Here is a 25,320-nt window from a genome sequence, read left to right as displayed (position 1 = left end):
GAAAAGGAATGGTTATTCCATTACCTAACAATAGTTAGACTAAATGTTTTTTTTAAAGCCTGAAGATGAAGGAATGAGCTAATAACCCTTCTGTACTTTAGGAATATATTCAAGTCTCTACAAGTGAAAAATGTAAACAGTTTGGACTAAGAAAAGAAAACCTACAAATTTAACCATCAAATCTGTAATTTCAAGAATTTAAAGAAAGCAATGAAAAAACAAATCTAAAGAAGTCAAGGGGGTGAAACTGCCATCTAACATGAGGTATCAAATAAATAACTACAAAAGTTATGAGCCTATGTGGCGGCTATTTTCCATTATAAGTTTCCAATAGATTTTAAATCCTGAAGTCTTTAAACAGTATTCTACAGTATAATCACATTGAGGAGGAACATGAGGGATGACAAGAGGAAAGGAGCACAAAAAAGAAAAAGATCTGAATACTGAATATCTCAAGAAACACAATCTAACTAGGTATTTGCAAGGGTCCAAAAATCACAAATAGAATAGCAAAGTATTCCACAGCTGGAGTTCTTAAGAGGTGGCTTTTTAACAGATGAGAAAGAGCTTAAAATTGATGCATCAGAGCTATTTTATTTATTTTCATTGGACCTATACAGTGGAAACAGGTGCTAGAAAAGTGCCTTTAAAATTATTAAACAATCATCCTCCAGCCTTTTCTAATCAATTTCCTTGACAAATCATTCTTTTTCATATCTAATATTTCAATATAAACCGTGAAAATTATTAAAGACTCCCAAATGAACGAGATCTAAGTAAAACTTAACTACTTTGATTAAGATACAGTTTAAAATATATTCAGAAACTATAAACAAGATATGATTTTCCAAATTTCCCAGTTTTCCTTCATTTCTTAAATACTAATTAGTAACAATATGTCTGATTGAAAATACAGGCAAAGGGGAGCATTCCATTATGGAACAGAATTACTTGGTAATTTAAGTTCAGAAGCCCACTTCACTTTGAAAATGAAAAACAACTCCCAAGAAATCGTATCTTGCTCAGATTAATAATGGTCTAAGTTTACAATTTCTCCTTCAGTAGGAGCTCCAAACCCTTGATTTATTTACCAGACCCCACAGAGTATATAAATTAAAAATGCAACAAACTTAGATTTTAAAAAAAAAATGTCCTTAGGTTAGGTTATAGGGTAAGTTAAATATGAGAGTTGGCTGGAGAAATAATAGATCCACTTATAAACTTCTCCCAAGTCAGATTACTTTCAGGATATAACTTCTTTGTTTTGCCTGAAGTATGCCAAAACTTGTGGATTCAACATATTCATACTCAAAAAAAAATTAAACAAATTTCCCTAAATAGAAATTATTTTGAATCATTGAGGAGAGCTGCATCTCTAGGAGTTAATAATCTATGAAGACTGTGGATTAGATAGACAGTGTATCATATCACTTATGTAGAAAAACGTAAAGGCACTTTCAAAATGAGATCATTATTCAAACAAGAAAGGACAGCCTTTGCAAGACTACTACTGATGGAGGCTCACAAGAATGACATAGTAGGACCTATCCTAATTCTGTTTCAGTATACAGCATTCTTCTATGTGATGTTTCAAGAAGGAAAAAAGAAATTACTCCACTGCAGGGCTGCATTTCAAGCACTAAAGAAGAAATTCCAAACCAAAGCTAATAAAATCAGCAATGCTGAAATGCCACAAAGGAACTCAAACAAGGTGTTAGAAGGTCTATTCATTTACGATTTTAGTATTTTCCATTAATACTTAAAAGTTTAAAGATTCTTACTGAAAATCAAGTCACATTCAAATCAGAAACAATCTAAGTATTTTATATATAAATACCACTCTGAGAAATTCTCCTGAAATGTACAAACTAGACTATGTGCGATATTTGTTCCCAATACTAAATTACTAAATGAGCATATACTGTTTATTACTTTTAAGCGTTTCTAATATCAATGAAAGAGGGAAAGCTACACCTGATCATTTTTAAGCAATGAAATAGAAGGTAACACACTTCTACAAAGACTATGATTTCTATTCACTTGTGTTATAGAAGACCAATCTGAAGTCGAAATTACTAAATTATAGATTTACAGATTATTTATAAAACAAAACATTCTACTACTCCAAACTGGGAGCAGGACACAGTAATATCTTTTTCTTATTCATCTTTTATCATTCACTGTTACTAGTTGTAAGGCACTTCTAGAAAGAATAAGAATTTCCCACAAATCCCTCCGAGTGTCCAGATCAGCCCCAGATGGCATTAAGAAGAAAATGAAAGAACATCCCTAAGAGAAGCAGTGAGTCTTTGCATCTCCAGCCCCTAGACTACACACTGAATTAAATAAATTCAGTAAACGTTTTACAAATGAACGAAGTCTACTGGTCAAAAAACAAAAAGTAAGAATTTTGTCAAGTGGCTGGTACCTAAAGTTAAACTTTCTTATCCTAAAGGAAATAAAAACTATCGAAAGTGTATTAGTTTCATGGATTCTCTTTTGGGGGTCATCAGCTTCTAGGATTAATTTCTAAGTATGATCAGCAGAAACGTCAAAGGTATTATCCTGAGGTGACACAAATTTTAGCTAAATTACAACACCCATTATAGATTTTCTAATGTTGTTTTCCAGACCTAAAATTAGTAAAAAAAAAAAAAAAAAAAAAAAAAAACCGGATATTGCCAGAACATCCAATTTCAATTTTTCAATTTTAAAAAGTGAGAGATCTTGTCAAGAAGCAGACAAGACAAACAAAGCCCAGCTTGCTTAGAATTAATTAGCCACAGTATTGTATTGACTCTGGAGGAAAAGGTTCTATCTAAACCACAACCTTGTATATATTGTCAAACGGGATACACCTTATAAACACTAAAATAAACACAATATTAGATTGTTTTAAGAAATATCTAACCAAATTCCAAGATTTACCAATATATTTTCTCTTCATCCTTTTGGAAAAGATACTATCCCGAAATATTATTGGGATTCAAGTTACTCCACTAGGTTTAAATGTCAAGTGTTTGTTAAAAGATAGAAAAGAAAAAAATAGCTAATCCAATTGTGCCCTCATGTTCCACTGACTATAAGATGAGGAAGTAAAACAGGTAAAAAAAAAGAAAATGCACAATACATTTTTAGAGTAGTTAATGCTCTATAGAATAAAATATAAAAGGCAATCATAAAAATATATATCGACTATAAAAAAAAATTCAGAATCAAGTTGCCTTTAAAAAGGCAACTTCAGGGTCAAGATGACTAAACACAGAAACATTTAAACTGACCACTGCCTCCTTTGAATGAAAAAGGCTCCATTCTTTGAAACAAAGAAAACCTTAGTGAACATAATTTTATGTTAAAATTAATGGAAGTATTTTGAGAAACAGTATTTACATAGTCTTAAAATATCTCCCCAAAGACACTTATTATTTACAAAGGGAAAAAGAGTAAATCAACAGTGTAGAAACCTGGCAGTCACCTCCTTAACCAAATTATCTTTTATCGCCACCAGTAATGGACAAATCGGTATCATGTAACTCCTGATATAATGCACTGATACAGACATAACATCACTTCAGTGGAATCTTTTCCAAAAATATATAATTCTCAATCTGACCATGAGAGAACATCAGACACACAAGTTAAGTAATATTCAAACTAGCTAGTACTCTTCAAAATTGTCAAGGTTACAAAAGGCAAAGAGAATTAAGAACTAGCCCAGATTGAAGGAGGCTAAAGAGACATGACAATTAAGTACACTGTGAAATTCCAGATAGGATCCTGGACCAAAAAAAGATGATTTAATGGACAATGGTCAAAATGCAAATAAGCTTACAGATTGGTTAGTATTAATGTTAATTCCTGATTTCTATATTTGTCCTATGAATATTAGGAAAAGCTGGGTGAAGGTATATGGGAACTCTGTACTATTTTTGCAACTTTTTGTTAAGTCTAAATTTATTTTAAAATAAAGTTAAAAATATAAAACAAAAGGTTCTGAATAATGTGACGTACCTATGGAATGTTCATTGAGAAGAAATATAAATCTACAATTTTTATTGATAGAAAGTTCACTCTTTCTTTAAAAACTAATTCTAGTGGAAATGACAGACAGCATTATGTTCTGTACTAATATCAGAAAAGTAATCAGATGGTGACAGTCTTGCTTATGCTTTTTAATTTCTTTGATAAATAGTTCTCTATACGGAGAACTTTAATTCAGAAAAAAGTATGAGAGATCAAAAAATATCTTCTCTCCTACAAAGAGAAAAACTGAATTATGTTTATGTTAAACTAGCATGGAAATTAACTTTAGACTAAAGCAAACATATAACAGAGTAAGTGGCTAAAAAACCAGAAGTCTTCAAATTTAAATTACCATGTATGTATACACACTACTATGTGTAAAATAGTTAGCTGGTGGGAACCTGTTGTATATAGCACAGGGAGCTCAGCTAGATGCTCTGTGGTGACCTAGATGGGGGGGGATTGGCAGGGGTGGGAGGGGTCGGGGGTCCAACAGGGAGGGGATACATGTGTACATATAGCTGATTTACTTCGCTGTACAGCAGAAACTAACACAACATTGTAAAGCAACTATACTCCATTAAAAAAATAAAAATAAATTACCATGTATGAATTTTTATTCCTGCATAATAAAAATGGAAGGAATAAAAATTTCTGTTCATTTTCTTTAAAAACTTTCATAAGAAACAATGTATAGCACCATAAATATCCCTCTAACACTTTTTTGCTAAAAATCAAATTATAAAACTCCCAAATAATATACCTTCACTTATAAAATCAGTTACAATATTCATAAACTTTCATTTTATTTTGTTAACATTTATTGAGAGCTTAGTATACGGCAATATATTATGCATTATATATATATATTGCCTCATTCGATCCTCACAATAACTCAATGACATATACAGTACAATCATCACAATTTTACCAATAAGGAAACTAAGGCACAAAGTAGTAAAGTAACTCGGCTAAGATCACACACCTAGTAGGCTGTAGAGCAGGAAACTGAAAACCAGTTTGTCTCCAAGATCCTGAGTTTTCACTAATTTTATACTTTTCCAAATCATATTATTTTGATTAACAATTATTTTCTTTCAAAATACTTAGTATATGATAAAGTGCTAGAATAAATGTTTTAAGTAGAATTCTAAAATTCTCTCCTTCTATTTCATTTAAACATAGATCAGTTGACAGTTATTTGCTTTGCCATTTCTATCAACCCAGGAAAGTTTGACAAGGCAATAAGAGTTAGAAATAAAATATAGCAAAACTCAATATCAGCAACATAAATATCTAGGAACAACAGATGTTTCTATGGAAACTGAAAGACCTGTATCTAAAACTTTGTTGAAAAGGTAATCCAAAATTCCTCTCATCTTTATTTTTTTTCTCTCATCTTTAAAGTATCTACAAAAAAGCAAAATGCAGAATTTTAATTTCTAGTTTATATGTCACACATATCTATTGACCTGCCTAACAAATAAATATATAGGATACTCTCTTAAATGTATAAAAATCTCAAAGAGTTTAATGAGTTCAATTATCTTAATGTACTTTAAAAATTATATAAAATTATATAATTTAAGTCATCATTTCCGTTATGAGCATGATTAGAATAATGATCTAGCAATAACAAATTGGATTTTATTCTCTACTAATTCAGAGCTCAATTCTGCTACCCAGAGAACAGTCTTTAGTTTGTTACAGAGTATATAATTCTCTGTATGGACGCTGTAGTTGTCCTAAATTTTAATATATTTTAAAAATTATTTACAGATAGCTTTCAGTATATCTACTCAAATTCTTCTGTACATAAAGACAAAATCAAAGGAAGGTCCTTCCCTTCCTCATCCCAACCTGAGTCTAATAAAAATCAATATAAATACACTCATCTCAATGTAAGTATGATATCAGAAGCACTCAACACTTTATACAAGAACAGGATGCTTTCAAATTCTTTATCAATAAAATGGGGTAGGCTTTTGAAAAGACAGGACAAATATCTAATTACAAATAACACCTTTAATCTACCCTATTCTAATTTATATAACTTGTCTGGCCATTGAGCTTGCAGTGACAAAAAAAAAGTCATAAGGCCAACACATCCATAAGTCTTAGAGAGAGGGCATCCTGAACTTCAGGGCCCATGTCAGTAAACCATCAGAAATTAAGAAAGCCTGTGTTTGTCAAATACTCATCAGGTAGTTAATATCTACACAGTAATGAAACTACAAACCAGAAAAATAAAAAATGCCTAACCTGATATGCTATACTAAATTTAAATCCTGGAAAAAAACCTTTAATCCTGGCATTTTACCAACCATTCACAGCTTTAACAGCCGATTCTACTTTCCAAACATTTTGTAAATAAGATTTTACAGTCACATCCAGGTCTTGAAAAGGAAAGTACTGCCAAAAAGAAAATGGTGAAAAGGTACGAAGGGAAAAGAATATCACCACCATCAACAATCAACAATTTAAGAAATATGATTTGATATAAAACAGATATATGAAGTTTAGTTAACATCGTATGGGCTATCAACACAACTTTGTAAAAGCCATCACAGATCTTGGGTTAAGGCCTTGAAACTGCCACTACTACCAGAACTCAAGTTTTCAATTTAGCAAGTGAGAAAACGACAAATGTGGACATACCTCCTCGAAGAAATGAAATTCATGTATGTTCACATGTTTTAATAAGGCACTCCTTTAAATTTTACTCAGAACACCAGATTATAGTATTTCTGAGTAGGAAAAAAACCTTTTTCCGTTCTTCCTTCAAAACTTGAATCAAATCTCTGATACTGCCGAATGCAGCTAGTATTAACACTTTAAAAGTTCTGACTTCCTGCAGTTTTATGGTGGTCTATCTTCAAAGACATTCCCCAAAGAGCCAAAAATACCTTAATCTACTAATACATCTTCAGGAACATCTCCAATATCCATTCTTTTCACCCCTTTGATAAATCCTTTTAGTCCCCAGAAGACTTCAATTTTTCTCAGAATTTGACATCCCTTTCGGTACTCCTTTCTTATTCCATTGCTCAAATAAGTGTAACATAGGAAATGGATAAATGGGAGATGAGAATGTTTAATTGGCTCCTTTACTTTGTTAGCAATGTCAAGCTTTAACTCTAAAGCATAAGAAAAACAAAGTTAGTAAAATTTCTATATTTTACTAATCAAAGCGTAGAACAAATTCTGATTAGCTTCCCTATCTTTGAATGTTTGTGGAGTTAACTAGATTTCCCCCAGGAATATACTAAACTCATATGAAGGCCATCCCTAAGATCTGCAAACCATTCACAATGACAGGGCCAATTAAATGAGGCTGCAAATATGTCAGTGCTATACTTCTCAAAATATGTTCTTAAACTTCTGCCAGATGGTATATACTTTCACATGACAACAATTATATTTTTAGTTCTAATATAAATCAAATACTTACAGAAAATATGGTGGTATAGCAGAAAAAGAACTGTTCACGTAGAATAATAAATGTAGAGATGGGATCCAGTTGAGGCCTGCCATCACTTAGCTATACGACCCAGAATATTTCTCACATATAAAATGAAGCAGATCAATATTTCCCGAAGTGTATTCCAAAAAACACTGGGTCTACAGGACATTAATAGGTGCTATATGTTCAAAAGAGTTGGAGTCAATAAGTAAAACTGTCTCCCTTCTGCGGAATTTCTCAATCTTCAATAAACTAAAATGCAATGTCCATCTCCAAGATGTATATGTCAAAAAGCATTCCCCCAAATTCTTGGGCTCTAGAACTATTTTTTTTTTTTTTTTACTTGAAGAACTAGTATTCCCAAAACACTTGTTTTGAAACTTTTAAACTAGATTTCAAAATCCAGTTCAATGAATCTTTGAAACTTAAAAACCAGGTACTGACTCATTATCTTATTTAAAATAAACTGATTAACTCCATTCATTCTAAGGAGGTAAGTGTTCAGTCCCATATGGGACCGAGTACGGAACAGATGGGTCTTCAGGGCATTATGCCTGTCTAAAACAATCTTTACAATGAAAGAGTTTCAGAATCATTTGATTAGGGAAATGGTTGCATTTTGGAGTATCAACAAACTGCCACATGACACTACATTCCTTCTACATATTCCCTGCCCCCATTAAGAAAGAGGAAAGTGTGCTTTGTAACAACTTTTACTTCCATAACTTTCAGAAGTTTGAAGCACTTCTCCAATAGTCAGATATAGTACTAGCATCCTGGGATTCAGCAAAAGAATTCATCCCTGATGCTTCCACTATATGTAACACATTCACTACTCTCTTATGCATCTGGAATGGTGATACTAGATATACATTATTCTTAAGAGAACTGAGAAAGTAGTCACTCTTTTCCTGTAGGCATTAATTCTCTTATGGGGTCCAAGGTGAAAAAGGCTACAACCAAAAATGTCACAAAGGTGCAGAATCACTTGTTTCGAAGGCTATAGTAGGGAGACAGTCTCTAAATATGTAGACGAGCGTTTAGTTTTAATTTACAGCGGGTAAGAAAGGAATGGAATCGTTCTTATTCGGCACAATAAGAGCAGCCACCGTTTACAAAACTAAGAACTGAGCTAGGTGCATTACTTTATCTCCTTTAATCCTCCCAACAACAGTGTAAGGATAGCTATTACTCCCATTTAACAGGTAAGGAAATTGGGCTTACATGTACATTTACAAAGGTCATACAATGAAGAGGTAGCATAAACAAGATCAGACACCACATCGGATGCCAAGGCTAATGCTCATTAAACTCTACCTCATTATGCTCTATGCTCATTAGTCTACAGCCTAGATTAATCAACTTGTGTGAATAAAAAAGCTGTCATGCATATCACACACAGAATAACTAAGCATAATATAACTTGGGATAATTCAGAAGATATATCAAGATATTAGGATATTTCTTCAGGGTACTAGACAAAACTCTTTAAGACCAAAATCATGACTTTTTTTCTTTGCATCCTGAGTACCTTTGCTCAGTGTTAACATACATAACAAGCATTTAATAAATATTTCTTAAATAAATAAACCATCACAATACCAAAAAAGAAAAGAAATACTGTAAATATAAAAAGCCTTCTGGGCTAACACACAATTGCTTAACTAGTTTAGGTAATTTTTCTAAAATACTTTATACAGCTAGATTTACAGACGCAGGCAACAAAACTGTTTAATAAATTATGACTATCACCAGATCCTCCTCTTTCCCTACCATCCCCTTTAATGGTCTTCTACCACCTTTCTATTTCTCTGTTTTTTCTCCCTTATTCATGTTTTGAGCCTCTAACTCACACCATTGGTATCAATGGCATTTAGGTCACATATTCATAAGCCCAAATATAGCACAACTAGGTTTTTGTTAGGCCAATGTGTCTACTTGTTTTTGCTTTTGCATATTGGATCGATTTCTTAAAAAGCTAACTGAAGCTACTGGTAGATCCTCGTGGGCTAAGAATCTGAATATAACTGGAAACATAACTAAACCTTTACATAAAAAAAAACCCCAGAGTCTGTTAGTTAGCCTATCCATCTCACAATGGTAACCTCACTTTAAAACATTCTCTCTTCAATGTGACCGTCTCATGGATTGGGAAGAGTGGCAGGTTTAGGCTGTTGAAAGCGTATCAGTAAGTAAAAAGTCTAGAAATGAAATCAACTGTGTAAGATGTGAAAATTACTGACTTTCAGCAGCTTTTGGCTATTTTATATTACTGGAAAGTAAAATTATGGAACATGTAAGATTTATACTACATTACTATTAAATGATTAATTAAGCTACTATATCTTTTAAGATAAATCTTTACTGTTAACTACAATTCAAAAAAAATTCCAATTGCTTCTTTCTGTAGTTCCAATGTTTGTAAATGAATCAGGAAAAATATAATAAAAATTAAGGAAAGCAGCTTTACTATAAAAACTTTGAATTAATAAGTAATACAATTGTCTTAGATTTAAAAAAATACACTTCCCCTTCTAGGTTAATGAGCGAAAAGACTAGATTAATCCTGTTTTTCAACTTACTATAAAAACCTTCGTGTAAATTAGCATTTTCTTGTTCCAATAATAAGCATGTGATGTGAATATAAGCTGTAACTGTACAGAATTAAAGATCTGAGTCACAATGTGCTATTATGATTGAATTGATTAAAGTGAGTTTTCTACTTTAAAAAGTACTGTAATGTAATTTGATCACATGAAACAAACAAAAAAAAATAACCTAAGTATCAACAGCTTATAATACTTAAAGCTCACTGAGACCAATGGAAGGCTACCAGTCTGATTTATTGAAATGTTCATGTCATAAAACTATCTCTGTTATCAATTTATTATTCAGAAATTGGATGCCACTTAAGCAGATTTTCCAAATTAAAAGTTTATTCTTCAGCAAAAACTTGGAAAATTTAATCATTTTGAATAAAAAATGCTTTCAAAATGTATCAAGAAAAAATAACTAAATTCAGATTGAGAGGATCATCATTAGGAACACCAGTCACTGTACCACTCTATAATGAGGAACCAACGAGAAGTGTATAAGGCCAAATGGCTCCATACTCGTAGGCTAAGACTGTTTTTTATAGTTGTCCACTCTCACCTCTTGCTGCTTTATCAGTGGGCCATGGCAACCTCCAAAATGCTTAAGAATACAGTCATCGCTCAGTATCCACAGGGAAATTGGTTCCAGGACCACCTGTGGATACCAAATCCAGTAGTATCAATACTATTGGCCCTTCCCATCTGTGGATTCCGCATCCTCAGATTCAACCAACCAGAGAATGGTTGAATCCATGGATGCAGAACCCAGGGATACAGAGAGCCGAGTGGTACAACCTTTGGAATCAAATCACCTACTAGAATACTAGCTCCATCACTTAGTAGTTACGTGACCAAGCTACTTGACAATATTTTACCCATAGTAATATATCAGCCAGTAATACACTGAAAGAAATCTTAGAATCATCTGTTATATAATCCTCAGGTCCCCTATGAATTTATCATCAATCTTATACAAATTTACAAAAAAGAGTTAAAGAAGTTGCTAATCCAAATATTATTTACCTTCAATAAGCATTAAATATACTTGTTCCTAAAAGGACTGGGATGCAGTTTCGTGGTTTATTATTATGGGATTCAAGAATGGAGGCAGAAAGCTAGTTACGATACCTAGTTTGGACTTACCCTACCTCCTCATTCTGGATCCACCCTTCCTCCCTGGAACCTCAAAATAGGTAAAATTCCTAATAATAAAATATATCCAGTGTACAAACATATAAATCCTGATGTCATATCAGAGAATAACTGGTAAATAATGTTTGGTGGATCCCCAAAGAGGAGAATAACACAATGAAGATAAAGAACAGCTTAGGAATCAGTCAAATCCCTCATTTCAAGATTCTATGATATTATGGAACATCCACCAAAGGCAAGACATGGCACCACGCTTGACTCTGAAAGAGAAGTTAAGACAAACTGCACAGTGATCAAGCCTTTTAAAACAGGAAGAGAAGGAAAGACCCAGACGTGCGATGGCTCATTAGCACATGATCAGCAGACAGCACTAGAGCCAAAACTAGGCATTCACTCAATTCGCCTCACCACGTTGCACCCAAAACAATACACTTGAAGAAACAAAAACCAAGCAAAAACGGTAACTACAAAGCAGCATTTTTTTCCAAAATAAATTGGCTAATGTAAGTTTCCCTGAATACCATCTTTCAAAAGTAATTTTTAAAACATGAGAGTATTTCCCTCAATAGAAAGAGAATCCTTGTCATTGTTGAAAATACCAAAACAAAACTGTCTAAAAGGACACAACCAAGCAAACAAAACTATATTAAGCATAAGCAAAAACTTCCTTATGAAAGAAAGTAAGCGGTTTGGGTTATCCATTTCTAAAGAAAGAGATTAAAAACATCTGAAATGAGAAATCAGCTTTCCTTGATACAATTATTTGATTTACTGTGTTGAAAAAGGTAATTAATAAAAATATTTCAAAGGAAAAACTCAGGGGGGATAATATTATAGCAAAATAACTAATAAGTAGGTATCTATACAATACCTCATACAGAACAGGTAACTGTATGTCACTTATTCATCAGTAATTTCACTAAAACTACAAATCATTAATAATAATTACTTCAATCTTAGCATCTATTAGGGACTTTTAATTTTACTACTGAAAATATTCTCTGTAATTTCTATCTGTAAAGGTCTAACATTTATTTATAACACATTATGAATTTCTTACAGAATAATCTTACCAGCCTGAAAGCTAGGAAAACGTGAAACACTTGCCCTTACTTTAGAATAGGAAAAAAGCAACATGGAGCAGTATATTAATTTGTCGATGGTTAACTGATACAATGGAGGCAGACAACTAAAAATACTGTCTCCTTATACTCATCCATAGCTCAGTAGTTAACACCATTGGGAACGCATTCGTGTTCATGCTTCCTTAAAATAATACACAAAACATAATCTAACTTTCAACTGGTGAACATTCAATACCATATCAAATTTCTCTGGGGTTTTCTTAAAATTTCTAACTCGTACCTTGCTGCCAGGCTATAGAAACTGCTACTTTCCCAATGTCACCTTACATGCCTCAGAATCCCCTTTTTTTTCCCTTCCCCTCCCCTCATCTGCTTTAAAATGATAAAGCCAGTAAAACATAAGACTTGAAAAAAAAGTCTAAAAAGGACCAGAAATGCTATGCAAAAACAGTAAGGGAAAAAAAACACACAAACATAGCTTTATTTTGTGATGGCAATTTCAAGCAGTTTTGGAAGCCAGAGCTGTGTCTGAAGGATTAGGTTATCCACTCTGGATAAGTGGAGTGCTACCATGTGTGGACTGGGTCCTTACCTTCTTAGCTTTCCTAATGAGGCCAAGGTCACTGGTTCAAACCATTACCTCAGATTGCAACCACAAAGAAAATGTGCCTCCATTTCCACCAGTGACAGAAAAGGAATTACTGAACTTCTCATACCCCATTAAGGAAGGAAGCAACTAGACATCCAAAGTAAGGTCAGCACTTTCCTAAAACACAGCACTGATAAGGCCACTATACAAAAACAAGAAGCGTTCTCCATTCCAAGTCCAATTAAGTCCAAACTTCGCAATCCCGCCTTTAATTAAGGCTTTTCAAAGTTAGCCTTGTCTTCTACATTCCTGTATACAGACACTATCTCTTACCAACTTAGACTATGTCCTGTGTTCTCTTCTATAAATACTCCCCGTACCTTGAACCTTCTTGGTATGTTTTCTCCACTAAAGTGACTTACTAATCCCCATGGCTATCAAACTTCTCTCAAATGTCACCTCCTCAAAAGCATGTGATCTTTACCTTCTGTCTCCCAATACTGCTTTATTAGATCTCTTATGACACACCATATTCTACCTTGCCATACTTTTCCCATTTATTGGCTTTCTATCCCAAGTCATTCCCTAAAATGTTTCAAGAAGCTTACAAAGATAGATGTAAGTACTCTAAGATACAATAAATTATAAATGAGTGAGAAAACTTGACACAAAGGACCAGAAATAGAAGAGTAATATAAATTGAATCTGTTACCTGTTATCTTTTCCTTTCATGTATACGTATACGTACATATACATATACACTTATTCTTAAATTCAACGTAGGCTCTCCTTAAGGATATAAAGAGTACTATGCATATACACAGTCAATAAATTACATCCTTTCAAATACCCAGGAGATTCTGTAATCTAAGGACATTTTCAAAACATCCTTTTAAAAAATTATATTCCTTTGTATGTGTACCCACACATACATGTATATATTCTCGAATTTTTTAAATGGCAAGCAAAATGAAACAATGCACCAACATATAAAGGCGTAAGTTTTGTGGCACTTTAAATGTCAGTAAAATAATCAAATTACTCACATTTATTGTCAATGATAGCATTAATGCTTTTCTCATTTAAATAAATCTATACCATTTCCCTTTCGGTAGAGACCTAGGAGTGCTCAGGAGATAGGAAGAAATAATTCCACCTCTTTCCAATGCCTGGAAGAGACTGGCAATGGAACCTGGTTAGTATGAAAAGAAAGCAGCTATGATCACTAAAGTAAAGAACCAATCCTAAATATTTAGTTCACCTTCACTTGGATTTCTTTTCACTACTAAATATTTTTGGGGCACATCTGCTTTGGATTATAGACACAGATAAACCCTATGAAAAGATTAAATTGCCAAAAATCCTACCTGAAGGTTATAACCACTTATCCTCAGACCTTTAAAATTGCAGCTATAAATAATAGCTTTTCTGGGAAATTAGGTTATTTTTTTTCTTTTTCAACACAAGAGAAACAAAACATTGCTTCAAGGGAGGAGACGGTAGGAAGGTGAATACAGTATTTTTATAAACTGAGAGATTTGCTAACCAAAGCGTTCCTGTACTGAATCATTTTACAACGGAAATCACTCTCCCCCTAATTTCTTTCTTTCATTCGTTAACAAATAACAGAAAAAACATAATTTCCTAAGTTCTCCTCCCTGTTCCAAGCGTACCCCCACGCCAATCCAGATTACGGATTCCTTTGATACTAATTTTCCTTAAACATCAGTTAGTTAGCAAGTGTTGAGGGCAAAAATCACTCCTCAATTTAACCTTCAGTCACTTCCTATCACCTCCTTAAGACAAACTTACTCCATTAAGCCCAACTGTTGCCTTACTTAGGCCCAGACTGTTCTCCTTTTTTCCTCCCATTTTTATTAACCCTCTCCTGCCTCAAACTTTCTCCTTCAACTCAAGACTTTTGAAAAGTAAGTTCAAACAACACTGCTTTCCTAACCTACCAAAGGTCAATTCTATCCCATCTGTGAACTTTGAATGCAATTTCCTGTGTCATTTTGGAGGCTAGCGCTCCAGTTACAGTCTAAGAAACGTTTTGTAGCACTATGTCAGGAATTCACGTAGCCTCTCTGAACTTGTTCCTCTACCTATAAGCCAAAAGTTGAATGGGATCAAGATTTCCAGCTCAAAATTTCTGATTCTTTGATTTCATATTTCATGTTGTTTAAAAGTGTTATTTAGCTCTCATAATTTCCCCATGTGTATGTAGCATACACTGCTTGAGAACAAGAACCATGTTAGATTACATCTTTGCCCACACCATTACTAGATCTAATGATTTACACCTAGTACCTACTCAATAAATATACCCATCTGATAGGCTAGTGAGGGGGAGACAGAGAACTTAATGTAATAGGTACAGTAACATATCCGAGAAAAACTGAACCTTACTCCTATCAAAACCGCTATGCAATAATGTAACAGGATGGCAAAGTATTTGGCAATAATTATATACCTTTCCCAGATGATTGTGGGGTATGTTTTTGCCACATGTCTGCACTCACTTATTCAACAAATATTTCAGAACACACTATGAATCAGGTTATGCTGCATGCAGTGGAAATACAGAGGTAAAAACAGGTGGGTAACATCCTTACTCTCAAGGAGCTTACATTCTGGAGTACAAGAACAAGAGTAGCATCCCTACCCAAACTTCCAAGATCAAAACAAGAGTATCTGAGGATATAATGAGTTAAATATCTGTAGCTCCCAGTGCCTTCCAATGTAGGAAACAACAGTCAGAACACCTTGGTTTTGATCATATCCTACAGAGACAGCAGAGCACAGAAGTCATTAAGAGCACAAAATCTAGACCTAGACTGACTTGATTTAAATCCCAGCTCCCACTTACTAGCTATGTGACCTTGAATAAATTACTTAATCATTCTATCCCTCAATTTCTTTACCTGCAAAATGCGGATAATAATGGTACTTACACCTCATAAGGTTGTTCTGAGAATTAAACAAGTTGATATATATAAAGTGCTTAGAACAAGCATATAACGAGTACCATAATTTTCAACTACTCCTACTACAACTATTACTACTACTATTATTACTAAATTGTTGTAGTCTGTCCATGAAAAGCTAAAAACAGCATACAACACATGGTAGGAACTCAATATTTAATTACTGACTGAATAAATGAACCCAAGACTCAGTTTCTTCCTCTGTGAAAATGGAACAAAAGCATCCTATCCATTTTAGGACATGGGCTTCCCTGGTGGCTCAGGGGTTAAGAATCCGCCTGCCAATGCAGGGGACACGGGTTCAAGCTCTGGTCCAGGAAGATCCCACATGCCACGGAGCAACTAAGCCCATGTGCCACAACTACTGAGCCTGTGCTCTAGAGCCCGTGAGCTACAACTACTGAGCCCACGTGCCACAACTACTGAAGTCCACACACCTAGAGCCCGTGCTCTGCAACAAGAGAAGCCACCGCAATGAGAAGCCCACGCACCGCAACGAAGAGTAGCCCCTGCTCGCTGCAACTAGAGAAAGCCCGCAAGCAACAACAAAGACCCAACGCAGCCAAAAATAAGTTTTTTAAAAAAAGTCCTAAAAAATAAAAAAATAAAAAATTTAGGACTGCTATGACTCAAGAGTACATAATCTATTTCAGAGTTTTGTTTAACGCCCCCCGCCAATCATACAAGAGGCAGGTTTTATTACTATCACCACTAGAAATTTATCATAGCCATGTGTTAGCAAAAATTTAATGCTAGATAGTATTTCAACTGTACGTTTATATGTTCCTAACTAGTCAGTATGCTGTTTGTTACCATGTGAATATACACTAACCCTAATAACCAAAGAAATTAGATAACTAGGTGAGCTGGGAGAGAATGAAATCTTATCAACAATGAGCAATTTTATAATCAATCCATCCATCTACAATTTACTCAAAAAAGGAATACTCAGGCATGTACACAGAGTATCAAGAGTTCCTCAACTTAAGTAGTGACCTGATATTACAAAAATAATCTGGGATGCCTGGAAAAATAAGATGCTATCTCATCTGTCTTATCCCCATGAAGCTCAAGAGTACCCTTTGGGCTTCCCTGGTGGCGCAGTGGTTGAGAATCTGCCTGCTAATGCAGGGGACACGGGTTCGAGCCCTGGTCTGGGAAGATCCCACATGCCGCAGAGCAACTGGGCCCGTGAGCCACAACTACTGAGCCTGCGCGTCTGGAGCCTGTGCTCCGCAACAAGAGAAGCCACAATAGCGAGAGGTCCGCGCACCGCGATGAAGAGTGGCCCCCACTTGCCGCAACTGCAGAAAGCCCTAGCACAGAAACGAAGACCCAACATAGCAATCAATCAATCAAGATATCTTTAAAAAAAAAAAAAAAAAAAAGAAGCTGAACTTATGCCAGTATTAAAAATATTTTTCTTCAGTTATCCATTAAGCAGATTTTTACTGAGTACCTACTGTAAGGCACTGAAATATACTTTGGATATATAGTAGCAAACCAAACATCTCTGTTCATGAAGCTTAAAATCATCAAACAGATAATCCACAAAAACAAAAACTAATTATGCAATACAAACTGTACTAGCACTATAAAAGAACAAGGTGATCTTAAACAGTATTAACAAAGAACCTAAGTTTAGATTGGTATGTCACAGAAGGCCTCTCAAAGTGACAGTGAGGCTTAAGGAGGAATGGAGGAAAGGTGACACAGCGCATGCCAAAGCCTGGAGGAGAGAGCAAGAAAGGATGGCAACCCAAGGAGTCGAAAGGAGGCAGCTGGGACACAGAAAGTGAGGGGGAAAGTGGCATATGAGGCCAGAAGTGAGCAAAAGCGAAATGTAATTACCTTAAAAGAAATGGGAAGGCTTCAGGGGTTTGGGGCAAGTGAGAGACCTGAACAGCCTTCCGTTTTAAGAACATCACTCTGACTACAAGACATAAAATCAGAGAAAGGCAAGAATGTATGCAGGAAGTTGGTGAGGAAGCTACTGCAGGGCTTTAAGAGCTGACTGTGTTACCTTAGACTAGAGTGGTGGCAACACAGATGGGGAAAGAAAAGATAAATCCAAGATATATTTAGAATGTAATGGTCAGAATGCAGAGGGTGGGGGAAAGGAAGCTATCAAGATTGACTCAGGTTTCTAAAGTGAATAACTACAGTAAGAAATATTTATTAAAATGAGCATGACTAAAAGAGAAATTTGAGAGGGTAAGTAATGAAGAGGTTAAGTTTATGATCTGTTGAGACTGAGAGGCTGTGAGAATATAAGCAGAGATAACAGGAAGGCAGAGGACCGTAGCAGTCTAGAGCTAAGAAGAGAAGTGTGGGCTATGATATGCATTCAGGAGTTGAGAGCATACAGACCGTGGAACAGCAGATTACCTAGGGAAAAGGGAAAAGGCAGTAGGTGGGAAGAGGACTCAAATCCAAACAAACTCCAATGTTGAGAGTCTGACAGAGGAGCTGAACTGAAGGAGAATGAAAAGGAGTGGCCAGAAAGGTGGGAAGAAACTATGCAGGGTATCACTGAAAGCAAAAGAGAGTGGGTGTTTCAAGGAAGGAAAACAAAGATCAACTAGACCTATTGAGACTGAAAGGTCAAGTAAGATTTTCAGGTCAAGCTGACTAGTAAGGAAGAAGTGAAGGGTTGGGGAGAGTGGGGCATTTGAATATATGTGAGACTAGGAAAAAAGTCAACCTGGAATCCAAGACATTATAGATCATTCTTTTCAAATAATGTAAACATCCTTTATCATTTTTTTTCCCTCATGTAATTTCTTTTAATAAGCCATTAAAGCGTATTCTTACCATGACATATTAAAACCTAACGACACGGTGACACGGCAAACACCAACCAGGGTTCTGATACTGTCGCACCAGAAAAGAGCATGCTCTGCAGTTTCATATTTTTAAATTGAACTTTCTAAGTAAGAAATAAAATCTACATGTTTTGCAATTCTGAAGTCAATGTTACAAAGACAGAATTTAAATTATTAGAAAATTAAAATGGTTTTCCTGAAAAGATAATTTTCATACAACTTCCCCAAAAAATGTTAAAATTAATTCATTTAACATGTCTGTCTACTGTATCCCAGGTACACCACTCTTACGACTTTACCCACTTTTTTCTCACCAAGGGCTCATAGGTAAATGTTGGTACGTTCTATGACAATCCCATTATTTGTACTAATACACAAGTCAGTAAAGCCTGCCCTTTTTCGGGTTTTCAGCCACTCTATTATTACTTATGGGCATCACCCTTACCTCTTTGTTGGCTTTATGAGTAGTAGAAACAGCACCAGATTTTGAATTGGAAAAATGGCTTTTAATCCTACTGTTTACTGTTATGTATATAACTTTACTGTTATGTATATAACCTGACACTGCTTACTTGGCTTCTCTAATAAACTAAATAAGCTTCAGTCTATTCACCAGTAAATTAGAAAAAAACTTAATTCACAAGGTTGTTGAGTGGTTAAATGTGACAACAAATATTAACTGAATCTAATCCTAACATTCTTGATCACTTCTGTGAATTGAACTACCAAGTTATATGCCATTATTATTTCTGCTGAATATAAGCCAAGCAATTCCACTCAAAATTTACGTACTAGTTATAGATCAAATCTTGGAGCATGAATTGTTAAAATTAGTATCATTCTTTACATTTAACAGTGCAGTATTCTACAACTGAAATAGATGTGTAATGTTAAATGCACATCTATTTTACACTCCTTTCCTAAAAACCCCACTAAAATGACAGAAAAGGAATTTTTTAAGATATAAAGCCATAAACCCACAAAAACTGAGAGAACGGGTGGAAAAGACAATAGCAACAAAAATTTGGAAGCTGGAAAGCAGATGGTTGAGTGACAAATGACTTATTTAGCAAACACTAGGAAATCAAATCTTTAGCAAACAGTGGGGAAAGCCAAGAACAAACTCAATTTAAACTGTAAAATCCCCAAAAGACTCAGGAATTGGCAGTACCACATACATCTGAAGTGGGATGTGGGAGAGAGAGAGTGCTAAAATAAGGAAGATTGTTTAAAAGTCTATTTAAGAAGCAACCAGCCCCACAAATCCCAACTGCCCCTCCCCAGCCCCAACAAAAAACTGAAAATATATTGTCTGGTGAATATAAAACACAAGATCCCAGGACTGAGGAAATGAGGCACAACAGTATGCAGGAGAACATACTGAAAACAAGCTGACTGAGTGAAGAGACATATACGGGGATGCTCGGCCAGGTGACCATAAAGCAAAGCTAACGAGACTCTCAGAATTTTGAATCAGCATTTTACTCCCCTACTCTCACACACAACCACCATCTACGGAAAGGCTATAGCACAAAAGATAAAGACCGAACAAATAAAAACTAAGAAAGCAAAAACTGGAGGACAAAGATCACACAGAGATCAAACAGCTAAGAGAAAGTACTATTGCTACTAGAACAGGACAGATATTATTTAAAAGGACCAAAGACAAAAGCTCTTGGAAATCAAATACATGATAATAGATGGAAACTCAATAGAAGTAAAGAAAAAGAGATGGCAAATAGGAAAGAAAATATGGGAAAATTAGAAGACTGGTCAAGAAGGTCCGTTATCCCAATAAAAGGAGTTTGAGAAAGAAAAAAGAAATTGGAAAGAAATAATCAACAACCTCATTCAAGAAAAAGTCCCAGAATTAAAAGATGTTTCCAGACTGAAAGGGGACACCAGTACTCAGCACCCTGAATGAAACAAAACCCACATAAGAACCCATCATCGTAAAATTTCAGAACACTAAAAACAGATACAATTTTAAAAGCTTTCAGAGATTTAAAGAAAGAGAGAAGGGATGGAAAGAGAGAATAAACAAGAGTACAGGGGAAAAAAAGAAAAAACAAAACACATACACACAGGTCACATGTAATATATATAAGGAATGAGAATGGCTTCAAACTTCTCAAAAGCAACGTGGAAGCTAGAAAGCCATGGAGCAAAATTATAAAATAATACAATTTCCAATCCAGTATTCTTTACCTAACCAAAGAATCAAACAAGTAACAGGGTAAGCAAAAGCCATTTTAAAACATCAAGTGAGCCAAGAATGAATAATGACATGAGTCACTGGAAAATGGAGATCCAACCACAGAAGACAGTGAAAGGAATCCCACAAATACTAATAGTTGCATACCAAGTCTAAAAGGCAATCAGTCCAGAATGAAGCTCAGAGAAATATGAGAGAGACTTCCTCAGGAAGATAAAATTGATAACAGTACCTGATATGTCTGAACATCTCAAGGGACATTTGATGAAATGATGAGTCAGTGATTACTACAGAGAAAACTAAGGGGGGGCAGGGTGGGTGGAGACAATGAATTCCAGCCAAATCATCCTATGGTAAAGCTAACAGTCAGCAAGTCACATTGAGAACTTCTTATCAGCTATTTAGTCTCCTATGCTTAAGTACAAGCAGAGGACCAAGAATTGCCAGACATCTGAGGAAAGGTTCTATCATAAAAGGTTAAGCCCAAAACATACAAAAATGGGGAGAAAGGCAACTTGGAGGGAACAGATGACGACAGATGAAAACTTGGGGTGGGGGAACCCACTAACATTTCTAAATGCTAAATAGTATACAGAAATATATATATAAATGTATCACACATACTAGATGGCTGGGGTGGGAGGAGGGAGGCGAGTGCAGGACATTAGATAGGATAGGAAAAGTAATCATATTTTACAAGAACACTGAATAATCAATAGTGATGCAATCATAACTATTAAGAGGAGGGGGGACCAGGAGGTAAGAGGACCAGCTGAGTAGGTCATGACAAAGTTAATCTTCATTTTCTACCCAGGAAGTTAATAAAGCCAAAAACAAAAGCAAGGATGGACTTTCCTGGTGGCGCAGTGGCTAAGAATCCACCTGCCAATGCAGGGGACACGGGTTTGAGCCCTGGTCCGGGAAGATCCCACATGCCACGGAGCAACTAAGCCCGTGTACCACAACTACTGAGGCTGCGCTCTAGAGCCCGCGAGCCACAACTACTGAGCCCGCGTGCCTAGAGCCCGGCTCCGCAACAAGAGAAGCCACGGCGATGAGAAGCCCGAGCACCGCGACTAAGGAAAGCCCGCGCACAGCAACGAAGACCCAATGCAGCCAAAAATAAAGAAAGAAAGAAATGTATTTTTTTAAAAAAGTAAGGAGTATTTTATTTAACACACACATATAGGGCATATGAGTTAGAAACAGTTCTAAGGGCTTTGCAAATTCATTGAATTCTTATAACAACCCTATGAGGTAGGTACTATTTTCCTCACTTTTTAAAATGAGCAAACTGAGGCCCAGAGAGGTTAAGCAGCTAGTTAACAAGAGAGGATGGATCAGACCTAAGCAGTCTAATTCCAGGGTCCATGCTCCTAACCACCTGGCTATGTTGCACATCTAGTAGCAATACAAGCAGTTAGAGACTAGGAGGTAAATATCACAGTCATTATCTAAGAGGTGAAAGTGATTGCTTCTCAGAAATGAAGCACGCAGGAAGTTTTTGTTTGTTTTGATAACCATGTAAACTATTTGGCTCTTTAAACTGTGCAGGTACAACCTAAATAAAAATTAAAACTTATAATTTAGTATTTTACAGTTAAAGTATTTTATCTGATGCTACCATCCTAAGAAGTAGGTAAAATGAGTATTACTCCTACTTGATAAGAAAACTCATTCCTCTTTAATAAATATGAGGGCCAACTGTATAACAGGCACTGTATTTAAAGATAGATATCAATTCACCTCAAGGTATGAAAAGGCAAAAGAGGTAGAAAAAGCAAGTATTTTCATTCATTTCTTTTCACTTTGTTGCATTTAATTATATGATCCTACAACCTGAACAGTTGTGCTTAAGGTGAGAGACAATACAAATTTTAAATCATGATAAAAAAGCAGAGAAAGGTCTGCTCATTAATCCGTTCAAAAAAGATTTAGCTCTTGCCCTTGAGGAACCCACAGTCTTGTGGGGAAAATGGGTAAACATAATTCAAACTGAATGTGTGCAGTGCCTTGAATAGAGGAACACTAAAAAGGGCTAAGGAAACAACATTCCCTGGGTGAAGAGACTGCTTCAGAGGGAACATCTGAGCTGAGCCTTGAAGGATGAATAGAAGTTTGACCAATTAATTTCACAGAAGAGGCTGTATTAACAATCACAAAACACTAAAGACTATATATCAGTGTGAAATACCTGTCTCTTCCCTGTGTTGTAAAATAAGTTCACATTAAAGGCTAACGTGAGACATTAAGAACTTTTTAATGAGAATGATTTTTAAAAAACTAGATACATAATCTTAATGCCTGATCCATGTTTCTAATCTTCACAGTCTCTACCAGTAGCCAACTGAAAGCATTTTCCACGTGTTAGAAATATTTTAAAATTTAAAGTGTTAGAATATTATTTCAAAAGATGACTAAAGAACAACGAATCTTCATTTGTCCTACCATCCAAAAGTTTTATTGTTAACGTGTTTTCTAAGTCATAATACTGAAATTACAATGTACTCTTTTCTCCCATGGGAGACTAATAGGTGACCAAGCCCAGAAGACGCAAGTGACGCAGAAACTAATATGGGAAGGAAAAGTAAAAAGAATTTTTTTAACCATTAACATTTTAAAAAAATAAATAGAAACTCATTATCACTTTTTTCTCTTGCAGATATTCTCAAATTCCCTTCCAAGAACCAATTTAAATGAAACACATTTCTTTTTCCAAACTACAGTGATAAAGGAAATAATCTGCAGGAAAACACAAAGAAAAAAATATACAAATTTACCCTATCTGACCTTTACAGGTATTTTAGGGGTCATTTTGATTTTTCAGAATTTAAAGGATACCTCTGAAAAAAAATTTTCTGGTTTTGACGACTTGACTTTGATGTTAACAAAGGCTCAAATATGTAGTTCATTCAAACAGGTACAGTCAACTCAAGTTACTTCATACCAATATTTAATCATATTTCTCAGTATCTGTTTTTGTCCCTTTAATTTCAAACCTTCCTACATAATTTGCCCCTAATTAATCTTCCTCTCAGTTACTATATGGAAAAATTAATTTTGTAGTAATATCTCAAATGGGGACTCTATCTCTACAGTTAAAAACCTAGCTGTAAAGTCTCCTGACTTTAATCATCTGGAACAGCATGTTGTGGAAAGCTCTATCATGCCCTACCACCAGGAGGAAAACAAAAAAGGAGAATGTCATGCCAGGAGACCACAAACAGTAATTAGCAAAAATCATGGCAGGTTTGAATTCAAAATATGTGGTTTTCATTTGTGTATCTGACCCATCTTTTATTTCTCTAAATTTAGCATCCACATAATGTACCCATGGGCTTTACTCAGATCACACCCTTTAAATTTAGAACATATTAATATTTGGGGTAAATAATTTTTTAAAATTACAGATAAGTATTAGTATGATTTGATACGTTTAAAGGTTTAACAATAATTATAATAGGACTATTAAGGAAACCACCTCCTAGAAGAGGTCTATCTTTTAATGTACAGTTTTGTACACATGATACAGAATACATTTGGCTAGGTAACGAGATTTTAATTATATGACTTAGAAAAATAATAAAAATCTTGAAAGACAAGACTTTAAATTATTTCAATTAATCATGCCTTTACCTTATATCTTTTAAGTAACTAAAAAAAAAAAAAACATGAAAACCTCACTGAAACATTAGGCCTTTGTTTTTCTAAAACTGCAATTCTTTTGAAATATGCTCAGTATTTCCAAAGGGAAAACCACAGATATACATTTCGAACGTAAATGTTCCAACTGGTTTGATAAAAGTTCAATCACAAAAATCTCCAACTAATACTAAAATAATTAAGTATCTTTCAAGCTTATTCAAAGTTCCACAGTGAAAATGAATAGCCTTTGTCATAACTCCTATATTATTCTGATCAAGGTTAGTCACAGACTGGCAAATCTGTGAAAAGAACATTCCTTTAAAAATCAACTTAGTTTAAAGCCATGTAGTAGCATGAGAGATTTCACAACTTTTCTAGCTAGCCAGCTTCAAAGACACAATCTGATTCAATAAACATGATTATCACATTATTTCCAATCCAATTAAGAAAACGCTGGTTTAAAAAAAAAAAAAAGAAAAAGAAAGTTTAAACGCTGGTTTAATAATGTACTTTAGGCTTTATGTATTTTTTTTTGGTAAGAGAAGAGGAGAACAGGTGGAGTAGACTGTAGGAGCGCCAAGTCGGTTTCATGTCTCTATAAATTCAACCCTCCAAGACTTTGTTTCTTTACCCTTTAAAATGGCTACCACCTTGATCTACTATGCAAAAGGAAAAATGCACAGCATACTACCATCAACGATAAATCTGGTTATTTTTAAGAGTGTATGGCCTCCTACCCCAC

General features: G+C 34.9%; 1 protein-coding gene and 1 long non-coding RNA gene across 7 annotated transcripts in view; one reads left to right on the top strand and one right to left on the bottom strand.

The window, feature by feature from the left end:
- TSC22D1 (TSC22 domain family member 1) overlaps positions 1 to 25,320 on the bottom strand; it is a 129,439-nt gene that overhangs the window by 99,058 nt on the left and 5,061 nt on the right. The window lies entirely within an intron of this gene.
- LOC309615763 lies at positions 5 to 24,752 on the top strand. Its single transcript, XR_014237059.1, has 2 exons — positions 5 to 16,663; positions 16,836 to 24,752. It is a non-coding gene; the product is annotated as an uncharacterized lncRNA (long non-coding RNA).

The sequence above is a fragment of the Balaenoptera borealis genome (assembly GCF_965194805.1).
Source record: "Balaenoptera borealis genome assembly, chromosome: 18".
In the NCBI taxonomy this organism is placed as follows: Eukaryota; Metazoa; Chordata; class Mammalia; order Artiodactyla; family Balaenopteridae; genus Balaenoptera; species Balaenoptera borealis.
Note: the sequence above shows the minus strand (reverse complement) of the source record. Positions and strands in the feature narration are given on the sequence as shown.